General features: G+C 36.2%; 1 pseudogene; it reads left to right on the top strand.

Moving 5' to 3' along the window:
• The first annotated feature begins 5,261 nt into the window (after positions 1–5,261).
• LOC111395100 lies at positions 5,262–12,032 on the top strand (annotated as a pseudogene).
• The last annotated feature ends 647 nt before the right edge of the window (positions 12,033–12,679 follow it).

The following is a 12,679-nucleotide window of genomic DNA, read 5'->3' as shown; positions in this document are numbered from 1 at the left end:
ACTCACCTACTCGAAAATAAGTAGTCGGTCCCTAACCTGGATAAAAAGAGGAGGGTTTTCAAAATATAATTTATTTATCAAATTTCAAATCTCAATTCAATTTATTATTTTTACATTTTACTTCTACAACTTCATACATGTCATGTTCATATAATTCAGTTATTCAAATCAAACATCATATAAATTTTATATATTAAATATTTCAATTTAATGAAAAAGAAAGATTGTTACATCAATATTTCAATTCTCCGAATAATTATTGAAGCCTAATAGAAGGGTTAAACAATACACACATACACACACACAAACACACAATGAGCTCGTGTGCCAAGTTTGGCTCGGCCCATGACCCACAACCCAAACTCATGGTTAATGATCTATAGCCGGCTCTGTTCAGCCCATTGCCACCACTAAACAAAGGTGAAAGAAACTCTTATATTGCCTTGGCATAAATAACGGGAAGAAATGGGATATATTCCATTTAAGTTTCTAAAAATTCTATCGCTAAAGTAAAAGCATCTCTAAGAGATTATCTACTTATAAAGAGCATCTTGTGTATAATAAATATTATCTTTAAATTTAGAGAATAAATTGTTTTGTAACTCTAACAATGCTATCTATTTTGACCTTCCATTTTATTTTTTCAAGAAACATTTCTTTCCATCTTTTTTTTTTATTATATTTCTTTATATGTTAATGACAAAACAGTTTAAATAAAATTTGAATAATTTAAGAAATAGGGTATTGAAATATGTAACTTATTAAATGCAATTATTATAAAATAAAATTGTAGGGTGAATTTGACTCTTCAAATTTAAAAAATCAATTCATTCTCTATTTAAAAAAAAAAGTTAGGTGAAAGAATCTATTGGAATTTATTATAAAGCATTGACTCTATAATGTTTTAAAAGACGTATTACGTAGCTATGGGTTAGGCGAGCTTAAGTTAGGCATAGACGTAAAAAAGCGTAAAGAGACTTTTTCTTATTTTAATATTATTTTAATTTTAATCAATCAAAAAATATTTAATAATTAAAAATAATATCTATCAAACATCTAAAATAGATTTATAGGAACTTTATACATTTTTTCAAAGTTTCCAACAAAAGCATAGGTTGAAAATGTAAATACTAAATAGTAAATATATAAGAATTTTTGGGAGTTATCATTTGTTTAAGGCTTCAAGCGGCTTTTTTGAATATGGGGTAGACAAAGTGAAGAAATCAATCTTTAAGTTTTAACTTAAAAGAATAGTAAAAAAAAATTTTAAAAAAAAGATAATAATGCGCGCTATCATGCCTACGCGCGCATTTTGACCGCTAAATAAGGCGCCAAGCTGCTTGGCTTGGCGTTTTCACCGTGCACCATGCCTAGGCGATTCCTCGGTGTGCCTTATAGAACATTGCTTATAGTTAGAGAGTCTGTTGAATATGCTCTAATATTGTGAAATTTATCTTTTGTTACAACATGCAAATATGAACATTCAAAAAATGAGGGTATCTATGCAATTTTTTTTTTCAATCATTGATTGATAAATAAGGTGCCCAGCCACTTGACTTGGCGTTTTCACCGTACATTGCGCCTAGGTGACGCCTTGGCACGCCTTTTAGAAAATGGCTTATAGTTAGAGAGTTTGTTGAATATACCTTAATATCGTTAAATTTATCTTTTGTTACGATGGGCAAATATGAACGTTCAAAAAATGAGGGTATAGATGCAACTTTTTTTATTTTTTTTTTCAAAAAAGAGTTCCACGATATAAATAATTTTAAAAAAAATCTCAGTGATTAAACTTATTGTCAAACTTTGGAATCAATTAAAAATATTTCTAAAGTAGCGTCCAAATCACTTAAAAATTAATCATGCATTTAGTGTATACCAAGTTTGACAGTTCCAAAAAAAAAAAAAAAAGGAAAAAGGAAAAAGGAAAAAACGTTTTTTCCTCCAATCATTTTTTTTATATCTAAGCAAGTGGCAACCATAATGTACACTTTGGAGTGTACGAATGGCATTCTCTATTAAAAATGCTTTTATATAAGTGTCCAAGTATGATCATAGTAATGTCAATATCGATATCAATCATCCCGAACCCAGACAAGTCAAGCAAACAAGCAGTGTTGTCTTTGAAGACTGTTCGTACGAGCTTAACTGTCCAACAGTAGAAATCCAAATGGTGGACCAACAATAGAGAAATTTCCACAATATTCCCTCCCATACACGGCAGCGTCCACATTTAGCCTCTGTTAGATAGAATTTGTATTGAAAGAGTGAGTTCTTGAATAGCAAATTTTTGAAGAATATATGGTTAAAAAGTAAGAAATTTACGGTGGGGCAGAAAATGCTACTCTACAACTCTAGGCTTAAGTTGTTTCCAGGAAAGCTGCGATCGAGGTGGTCTGGTCCGTATACTATTACACAGGTTTTTCCACATGGGACAGTTGAGATCACTCACGATAGCAAGGGGACATTCAAGGTCAATGGACAGCGTTTGAAGCACTATTAGGGCGGCGATTTTTCAAAGGAAAAGCTACCATTCATCTTAGACCATCAGAATGATGCAATACAGAAAAGTCGAGCTATCGACTATAATATAGTGCTGGGTGGGAGACAACCCACTGTATCCTTCTATTAGCTTACTTTTCACATTATTTTTCGAACTATTTCATTTTTGCATTTGCATTTTTCTAGGTCATCGGTCGTACATGCATGTTAATTGGATCGAATTATCATCCCCATAATTTTCTAGATACAAGAACATTTTTTTTAAAAAAAATTGCGAGGGAAATACCTTTTTTGCATTTCAGTGTGTTAATATATATATCTATATATATATATATATATATATATATAGGTCTATGCGACCGCATAGACACCTCCCGAACACAAATGGGGGCAATTCTTTATACTATGCGACCACATAGTAGGCTTTCGGTCATGGTTTTAAACCATGACCGAGCCACTCTCCCCCATTTCCCTTAGCCATTGCACAACCACCTTCACACACGCCTCTCACTCACATTACACAGTAATTTTCCTCCCATTGGCGTGCTATTTCATTCCCCCACACTTCCTTTGAGACTTCAAGGTAATCTCTCTTTCCTTCCTCCCTATGATTTTCTTTAAATTTATTTAGTAAAGAACCACGCATATTTTGAGCTTGTTTGTGGAGATTGGGCAATAGGTAGTCGATGGTTTTGTGTATGTTCACCTTGGATTGTGTTGTGGATTGGTGGAACATTATCAATTTGGTATTTTGTAGGGTTTATAAATCGTCCATGCGAAGTGTTCGATGAAGTGCCTACGGGAAATTTGTAGTACATTTTGTGCAATTCTGCATTAGATAATTTGATTATACGCAATCCCATATACGTGGTGACCACATGCCATAGAAATTGAGCTCGAAACACTCATTTGGCAACCACACACATTTAGGCACACATGTTTGGCTCCCGTCTCTTCACCGCACCCACTTCATCTCCTGCGTTAAGTACCCACACGACGCCCAATGCGCATGAAATTTGAATATGTGTCACTCCACACAACGTACTTTCATATGCTCAGAGGTTGCTCGGAAAAAATTCAAAAGTTTTCTTGGTGATGTCCGGAGGCGAACTCACACACTTAATCACGAGTCACTTGACACATTTTGGTTGTTTGAAGCGCCGTTTGTGTGTAAATTGTTATTTTGCCTTCCTTAGACATTCTTGAACATGTTTTCTTGACATTTGCATGATTACCACATTCACGACCACTTGAAAGATCATGTACACGCCCCATCCATTTTGCAATGCGTAGGTACATGGCTAGGTCACGGCATGTCACGACACCCTACGTCCCCTAATTTACACCATTAATTGGCATACCATACGAAGTCCATTTGCTTTGAAATTTGGATATATGGTAGATCTCTTTGAATACTTTCATATGTCCGGAGATTACCCGAGAAAATTTCGATATTTTTTGATGATGTCCGGGGCCGAACATGCGTACTCGGACAGGGGTCCACCTTTTCAAAGGTGCTTGTTTCGGCCTCAATTTCCAATTTTTCATCTTGCCATTCTATTTACACTACCTTGAATATCATATTTTGATGAGTACACACCACGAAATTCTATATGAATGTTGAAGCAAGTTTGGGGGATTTGTGAAATACTTGTCTTGCTAATCTCATTCCCCCTATCATTGTTCAAAATGTAGTTTAATGACTATTATTTATATACCTTTGCAGGATGCCTCCGAAGTGAACATCAAAAGGAAAGGAAAAGGTTGGTTCCACTTCTGGCACAGCCCGGACTAGGAAACCTGAAGGGGGGTGTCCGGCGTTTTCTATCTTCCGAACAAGCAGCCCGCTATGCCAATGTTGTCCATAAATGGGCACTCATCCCTGAGTGACCAGTTAAGTCGGATGATTTTCCTGGTTTTGAATTGGTCTATTTAATCCAAAACTGTGACTGGGAGAAAGTGATCGAGAGACCACACCCCGTCTATGAAAATTTGGTACGGGAATTCTATGCAAACTTCAATGCTAAAATAGACACACCTGGATCTGACCATCTGCATCAAACATGGGTTCGGGGTAAATGGATCATGTTTTCACCGGAGGTAATACATGCCTACTATCAGCTCACCTGGAGTAATGTCATCCCAATTCCGCATGATTTCAACTGGGTTGAGGTTGCAGAAGTTCTATTGGGGCGTGAAAATGCTTGGCCTCTCCGTACTGCTGATTGGTATCAGATTGACCTCACTCCTTCTATAACCATCTTATGGTTGTTCATCTGCCACAACATCGAGCCCATCTCCCATAGGACAACATTCACCAATCAGAAGGCGGGGTTCATCTATCACTTAGTTCGAGGCAACAAGATAGACTTAGCCACTTACATTTACAATTAGATACAAGTTACAGGCGCATGGGGTGACAGGCACACCTTACTGATTTTTTCGAGCTTGATAAGTGGAATTTGTAGAGCTACCGACATACAAGTTCAGCCATGGGAGGCACCAGAGAAACCAAGTCCATTTATCAAACGCCTCACACTCGAGGCCCAGGACCGAGCCAGAATTAAATATCAACAGAAATTGAAAAATGAGCTCGGTAACAGCAACAGGCCGTACACAGCCTAGCCCTCGCAGATCAGGACCACTCACAGGTTCAAGCACCATAGGCTGATGTGGATTCTCAGTTGCTGAGACAGGTATTCTCCACCACCACGGGAATCAGCCGAGACTTCCATTGCTTCCTTCAGGATTTCGGCACCATGAGGACTGAGTTGCAGGGTTTACAAAGAGACAATCACCTTGTATTAAATTACATCAGAGATGCCCGGGACGATGTCTCAATCATGCGATGGGAGATTGACACCATAAATGGCCAGCTGAACATGTATATGGGCCGAATGGATGGCATCCGGTTGCGGGAAAATGACACATGGGAACACGTGAGAGCCATCCAGGCCGAATAGGCACAGCAGTCCGCCCTTATGAGAGAGATGCATGGGATGATACAGCAACTCCTTGGACGACACCCTCCACCATCAGATGATGACACATCAGGACCTAGTTTCCCGCCACCTCATCTCTTTTGATCAGGGGAGTACTGTTTCCCCCATTTTGATTTTTCGTTTTCATTTTGTCCTTAAAATTATGTCTTTAATCTTTTGTTACTCTTACATTGAGGACAATGTATTAACTAAGTTTGGGGAGGGTGACATAATTTTAAATCTCTATCTGTGTTCATCATTATCTATTTTCCACTAATTTCCATTACTGCATAATGTGTGCATGATGAGTGTTACAAAAAAAAAAATTCATTTTATTCAGTTTGTTTTAAATTCTCTTCATGCATGCTTGTGTGGGCTTGATAACCTTATTAGCTATAATGATATTATTGGACTAGTTTGAACTGTAAAAACTTTGAATCTGGTGTTAATTAGACTAATTGATACTTGTTGATGTAACAATTGACATTATCTATACATGCTATTCATGCTTGACATCTTAGGAGAATGACTGGATTTTGGGCATAACATAGGAAAAGAATGATAACCCTCTATTGAATTAACCCATAAACTACCTTAAGATAGTTTGATGATAGTTGAGCTATTATAAGAAAGCATTGAGATGAGCGGGGGCTCTGTGCATGAAATTTATTGCATGGATTGCCTAGACCAGTGGGATGAAGAGTAGGTGAAAATCTTAAATTGGGGGTTGTTTTTGGAAACTAAATGTCTAGAAGAATGACAAAGGGCACAATTTTAATATGTGAGAATAAAACACTTATTTTCATGCCTTTATGACTCGAGCAAGTAAGCATGTAAGGATATTTCAAAATCTGGTGCCCTAAAGCCAACTGGCCTGGGAGTCACCGGTTCAAAGCCAGATACATAGGTCATATAGAAAGCAAGAGGGAAAGAAGTTAATAAAAAGTCATCTTATCGAGCCTTTATAGCTCGAGTGAATAAGCCTGCAAGGGTTTAAAACCTGGTGCCCTAAAGCTAACTAATTTGGGAATCACCAGCCTAAAGCTCATTACATGGGTTATATAGAAAGCAAATGAGAAGATGACAATCAATCAGAAATTAAAGAAAGGTGAGAAAAAGAAAAGAGGGACAAAACATGACGAAAAGCCCTTAGACATTTGGTTGAAAAGACCATACCTCTTAGTCAAGACAAGTAATCTAGTTTAATTTTGAGTGTCGAAGCAATCAAATCTAGGAGAGCCTTCACTTTTTGAAATGTAGACTTGTGATAGTAATGCTAAATCCAAACTATGAGAGGGTGAGGACTGCAGCTATATAAATTCCTAATCTTAAAACATAACCCCGGGATAATTGAGTAAAAAGAATAAGTTTGGGGAGTTGTGTATCTCTCGAGCGAGTGAGGATATATTTGACCACTTGGGGTTGGGACTCAAATTCATCATGAACCTGATATGTCGGCATGAATTCACACACACACGCCAATTTACATTTAACAGGTAAAGGTTGATGTCATGTTTGCACAGATAAATTTTTAAATACTCAGTCCAATCCCGAGCCACAACAGGGTATTAAGACATGTCCGTTCAGAATTAAGTCACTATCTTATTTGAGGACAAACAATAGTTCAAGTTTGGGGGGTTTGATAAGTGTGTTTTTGCACGCTTATTTAGGTCACAAACATGACTTAATAACAAGCAAAATGATTGAATTGTGACTTAATCATGTTATATTTGTGAATTGTAGGGAACAACGATGAACATGGTGAAATTCAGGAGAAAAGACATGAAAAAGGACTAAAATGATGCAAAGTGAAAGTTCAGGGACGAAGGTGCAATTATCCAAAAGTTGACCCGATGAACAAATTGAGAAACTGATTAAGCCAATTGCCAATTGACGATACCTTGGGATGATTGAATGAAAAGAATGAAGAAAAGATGCCAAGAAGTGAAGTATCCAAGTAGAAGGACCAAAATGAATATTTCTCATAGTTGGTAGCACTATGCGACCGCATAGTGCTACCCTCTATGCGGTCGGATAGAGCATACTGTTAATATTTTTACTCTATGCGACCGCATAGAGTTGCTCTATGCGGTCGCATAAAGCAATTCCGGGTAAAATTGCAGTTTCCTTTTTTCTTCGAAACTCTTATGGAAACAATATTTTGAGGGTCCTATAAATACAAAAACTCGACCAGGAAGTAGGGGATGCCATTTTTACATGTTTTTGAGGGATTTTGAAGGAGAAATGAAGGACAGAATAAGAGAACAACATCGCGCCAAGTGAAAATTGGATTGAAGATTGATTCGGGTGATGACGTTTCTTCAAATATTTTTATGTTTTCTTCCTTTTAGCATGTTAGCTAGATTTATTATTGCTAGGAGATCAATGAACCTTGTAATACTACATTTGATTTTTGATTTGGATTTTTGACGTATTTGAACACAATTTTCGGATTTGATTGATTTATTAGGTTTTTATTTTCATATGATTATTGTGCACGTAATTATATGATTGTGGTGGCCTGTTTTATGCATTCGAAAGAAGGAAAATAGGTTCGACATAGTATAAATCATCATAAGGTCCGATAGGGGATAGAAATATACCTCTATGCCTTGTGTGAATCAGTGGATATTCGTTAATTTATAATGCATTTCCGTATGTTGGTATTCGTCATAGAAATATAGTCGAATCATATTTTGGGATAGGTTTGGCATTGCTCGAGGGAGATTGCTAAATTAAAATAGGGATATTGATTCATCTTTTGTGGAACTATGTGCCAAAATTACATAATTGAAAATTGAAAGGGTATTGCTTGGGGATTCGTGATCTTAGTGCGTTAGTATATCCATTAATTCCATAAAACTCTAGTAAATTGCATCCAAGTTATTTTACATTTAGTATAATTCTTCATTCATACTTTCATCAAAGGTTACATCTTGTTAGTTAAAGTACAAACCTCAATTTGATTTTCGTGATTCGGTTGAGGTCATAATAGCTTAATTTGAATTAATTCAATCCTTGTGGGATCGATACTTGGGCTCATATTCCATTTTACTACTTGTTAACGAACCGTATACTTGCGGTGGATTTTAAATCAGAACAAATAATTTCGTGAACAGTTCAGTTGAGCAGTATAAAACTGGACCTTGGAATGGTCTCCGTTTCAGTGGGACACCAAACTTGAGGAAAAATGAGATTTTCAAATTTGACTTAGTACTAAAAAAATGAGGTGTACTATCATTATGAGCTCCTTAACAGGTCAGTTATCACAAGGTTTGCATTGAGTCCGAGTGGAGTTGCCCAGCGCTGGACATGGATAGATCAAAAACGTCAATGGGTAGTTTACGTGACCGCTCCAATAGATAATTGTGATACTTATAAATACTGTGGTGCATATGGTAGTTGCAACATTGCAAATTCTCCTGCTTGTGGATGTTTAAATAGATTCCTCCCAAAAGATCCTAAAGCTTGGAAGAAGGCATATTGGTCGAACGGGTGCGTTCGCAGAAATCCATTGAATTGTCAAACAGATGTATTTCTCAAGTATTCTGGTATTAAATTGCCAGATACACGATATTCCTAGTATAATGAAAGAATGACACTCAAAGAATGCAAGATAGAGTGCTTAAACAATTGCAATTGTACTGCTTATACTTACTTAGATATAAGTAGAGGTGGAAGTAGATGCTTAATTTGGTTTGGAGACTTAATTGACATCAAAGAGCTATCAGCAAAAGGACAAGATATCTACATTAGAATGTCTTCTTCTGAATTCGGTAAGTATTTATTCGACAAAATGCTTAACTATTCACGACATGTCTACTGTTTTCTTTAAGTATATCCAAATTATAATATTGAAGATTTTTCTCCAATATAACATTTTCCTCAACTTAAAACTTTTGGAAATCTCATAATGAGCACAAACAAAGTGACCTTCTTTAGTACAGCTTTACCTTTTTAGATTCAATCGATTTAATTTTGCAGCTTAGTTTTAGGGCTTCACATTAAGCTTCAATCTATTCTTTTAATATTAGTATCCAAAAACTGGTTTACTGATGCAGAAACTTTCATTATAATTATGGCTTTCATTGATATTATATATTACAATAAATATAGGCCTTAATAGAAAGCTTATCCCAAAAACACACATATCTTTGAATTCAAAGGAAGCAGAATGTTTACATTACTAGACGAACAAGTAGAAAATAGGATAATTTGGAACTTACTTTCCTTTATAGATGATGTGTCACTTTCAAGGATGTATCATCATTGAAAAGCAATCCCCTTTTTTTTTTTTTTTTTGGTTAATTGTACAGACTTGAAAGGACGGAAAAGAGAAATTCTACTAGTAAGTTTTTTGTTGTGTATGGGAATAATTATGTTGGGTCTGAGTATGATTCTGTATGTTCGCAAAAGAAAGAAGATTAACCAAAGGCTAAGAGGAGGTATGCTAGCAAAATCTATGATTTTTTTTATTAAAGACAAGTGGAGAATCCAATCTTATCTATGCAAATGGAAACCGTCTATCGCTTTTCTCTATGTTTTAGGCAGCCTTGGATACAACTTTACAGACATCACCATGATGAAAGCCACAATAAAGACATAGAGCTACCACCGTTCGATGTACATATAATAACTAAAGCTACTGATAATTTTTCAATTAACAATAAGCTTGGAGAGGGTGGGTTTGGACCTGTTTACAATGTAATATATAGTTTTTTTTTTAATATAACAGGGCAAGCACGACACTGGGAATTGGCGCTTTCAAATTTCATTCCAAATTTTATTGATGTTTAATCATCACACCACATCAAATATCCTATTCGCAGAATAATTTGGAAATTTACTCTTATACGAAATGAAGTCTTTAGTACACATAAAGGCATCAATATTACCCTTCCTCACAAGTAAAAAGTGGGAGGAAGATGAATTATGTAAATCACTATCATGAAAAATGAATTCCTTTTACATGCTTGATTTATGATATAGGGGCAGCTGGAGGAGGGGCAGGAAGTTGCTGTCAAATGGCTATCAAGAACTTCACTTCAAGGATTCGATGAGTTCAAGAATGAAGTCAATTGTATAGCTAAACTTCAGCACCAAAATCTTGTGAAGCTTCTGGGGTGCTGCATTCAAGGAGATGAAAAGACGTTAATTTATGAATACTTGACTTATAGAAGTCTGGATTTGATTTTATTTGGTAAGAAATATTTATCTTACACAATTAGGAATTATCACATTCTATACCGGGTATCAGTTATACAGTGAAATAAAAGAGTTCCATAAACATTTAACCAAATCTAGAGGAAAGATATTCTGATCAACTGTAAATAGGGGAGCCGTACGAGGATAAAACTTCCTATACGTTTCTAGGGGGGATATTGTTCATCTACATCTATCCCAATGAGCCATCTATTGAATCGGACTTTCTCTTGAAGCAATAACGCGTTTATCTAGTCGCCACCGGAGCCACAAAGGACTATCAATTCCGAGAAAAAATCTCAATATCGTATTCACCTAGAAGAAAAACAAAAATTGCGTTATCGACACGTCATTAATCTTTATTCTATGTGCTATTTCATGCTATTGTATGCTTGAAGATACTTTGTTATTGCTACTAGAAGTAATTTCTCATTTCCTTTATCCAACAATCAAACTATTCTCATGACAGGGAATTTTTTATTTTTTATTTTTTAAATTTCTTGCAGATCCAATGAAAAGTGCAGTTCTTGATTGGCCGAAGCGCTTCCACAATATTAATGGCATTGCCAAGGGCCTTATGTATCTCCATCAAGATTCATGTCTCAGAATAATCCGTAGGGACCTCAAAGCTAGCAATATTTTGCTAGATTCTGACATGAATCCAAAGATATGAGACTAGAGCTAACACGAGCCGAGTAGTTGGAACTTAGTAAGAATCTCAATCCCATGATAATCCAAATTCTCTTCTATTGGTTATAACTCAATTTCTTGGTTAATTTATCACGCAGCGGTTACATGTCACCAAAATATGCAACCGATGGAGTTTTCTCAATAAAATCAGATGTATTTAGCTTTGGTGTTCTAGTGCTTGAGATAGTGAGTGGCAAAAGAAACAGAGGATTTTCTCACAGAGATCACCACCACAACCTTCTTGGACATGTAAGTACGATGTGTTTATTTCTATCTAATTTATAATGAAATTACTCCATTTAGAATTTGGGTTTCAAAAATGGTCTTCTTAGATGAGTTCAAGTAGTACAGGCATGCAGGCATTATAAAGAAGGTCGGTCTCTAGAACTTGTCCAAGCATACCCTGGTGTCTCGGGCGATTTATCAGAAGTTATACGATTAATTCATGTGGGATTGATATGCGTTCAACAATGTCCAGAAGATAGGCCAAACATGTCTTCAATAGTACTAATGTTGGGAAATGAAGGTGTATTGCCTGATACTAAAAAACCTAGTTTCTTCACAGAAAGAGATTTGCTCACTGCTGAAAGTTCAACCAGCATAAATGCCGCATGTTCAATGAACGAAATGACCATTACCCTTCTAGACGGAAGATAAATATATATGTTACATTAGTTGTCCTAATTTTGCTTGTATAGTTTTCCGGCTAAAAAATATGTCATTTCAGCCAGGATACTGAATTGTATCATTTGTATCTCTTCTGTTATATACTTGATTCTTCTAAGTTAGTTCCACTACTTCGAGGAATACGATTCACTATCAATCATGGCCAGGTTCAAGTCAATTGTAAGACAATGATAAAGACTACATTTTTGCATATAGGATTGTTTAAATAGGCTAGGTCACCGACTCACAGGTCCAAACTGGCACGGGCAGTCCGTAGGCTAGCCAAAAGAAGGTGCCTAAAGTCCTTGCAGGCCTAGTTTCAAAAGAAGTAGAAGCCTATTATGGGCAAAGGGGCCACCTCAAAACAAGGCCCGGTACAGTTGCCACCTCCATTTGCATGTGGGTTTACTAAAGTGGAAATTACATAAAACTAGGTACTTAAACTTTCAAATTCAAAATTAAGGGGTGAAGTTTATTTATGCAAAAATCAAGTTTGAATTTATTTAACCATCCCCATCACCGTGACCCCCATCTCTACTTTTCTCTCTATTATCTTCTCCCTATTCTGAGACACCCTGCCCCGTGTAACACTACTGGATCCAGACGTGACATGCGCCGATAATAGATACCAACTAAAA

The sequence above is a fragment of the Olea europaea genome, chromosome 6 (assembly GCF_002742605.1).
Source record: "Olea europaea var. sylvestris chromosome 6, O_europaea_v1, whole genome shotgun sequence".
Taxonomy (NCBI): domain Eukaryota; kingdom Viridiplantae; phylum Streptophyta; class Magnoliopsida; order Lamiales; family Oleaceae; genus Olea; species Olea europaea.
This window is presented reverse-complemented; position numbering and strand designations above follow the sequence as displayed.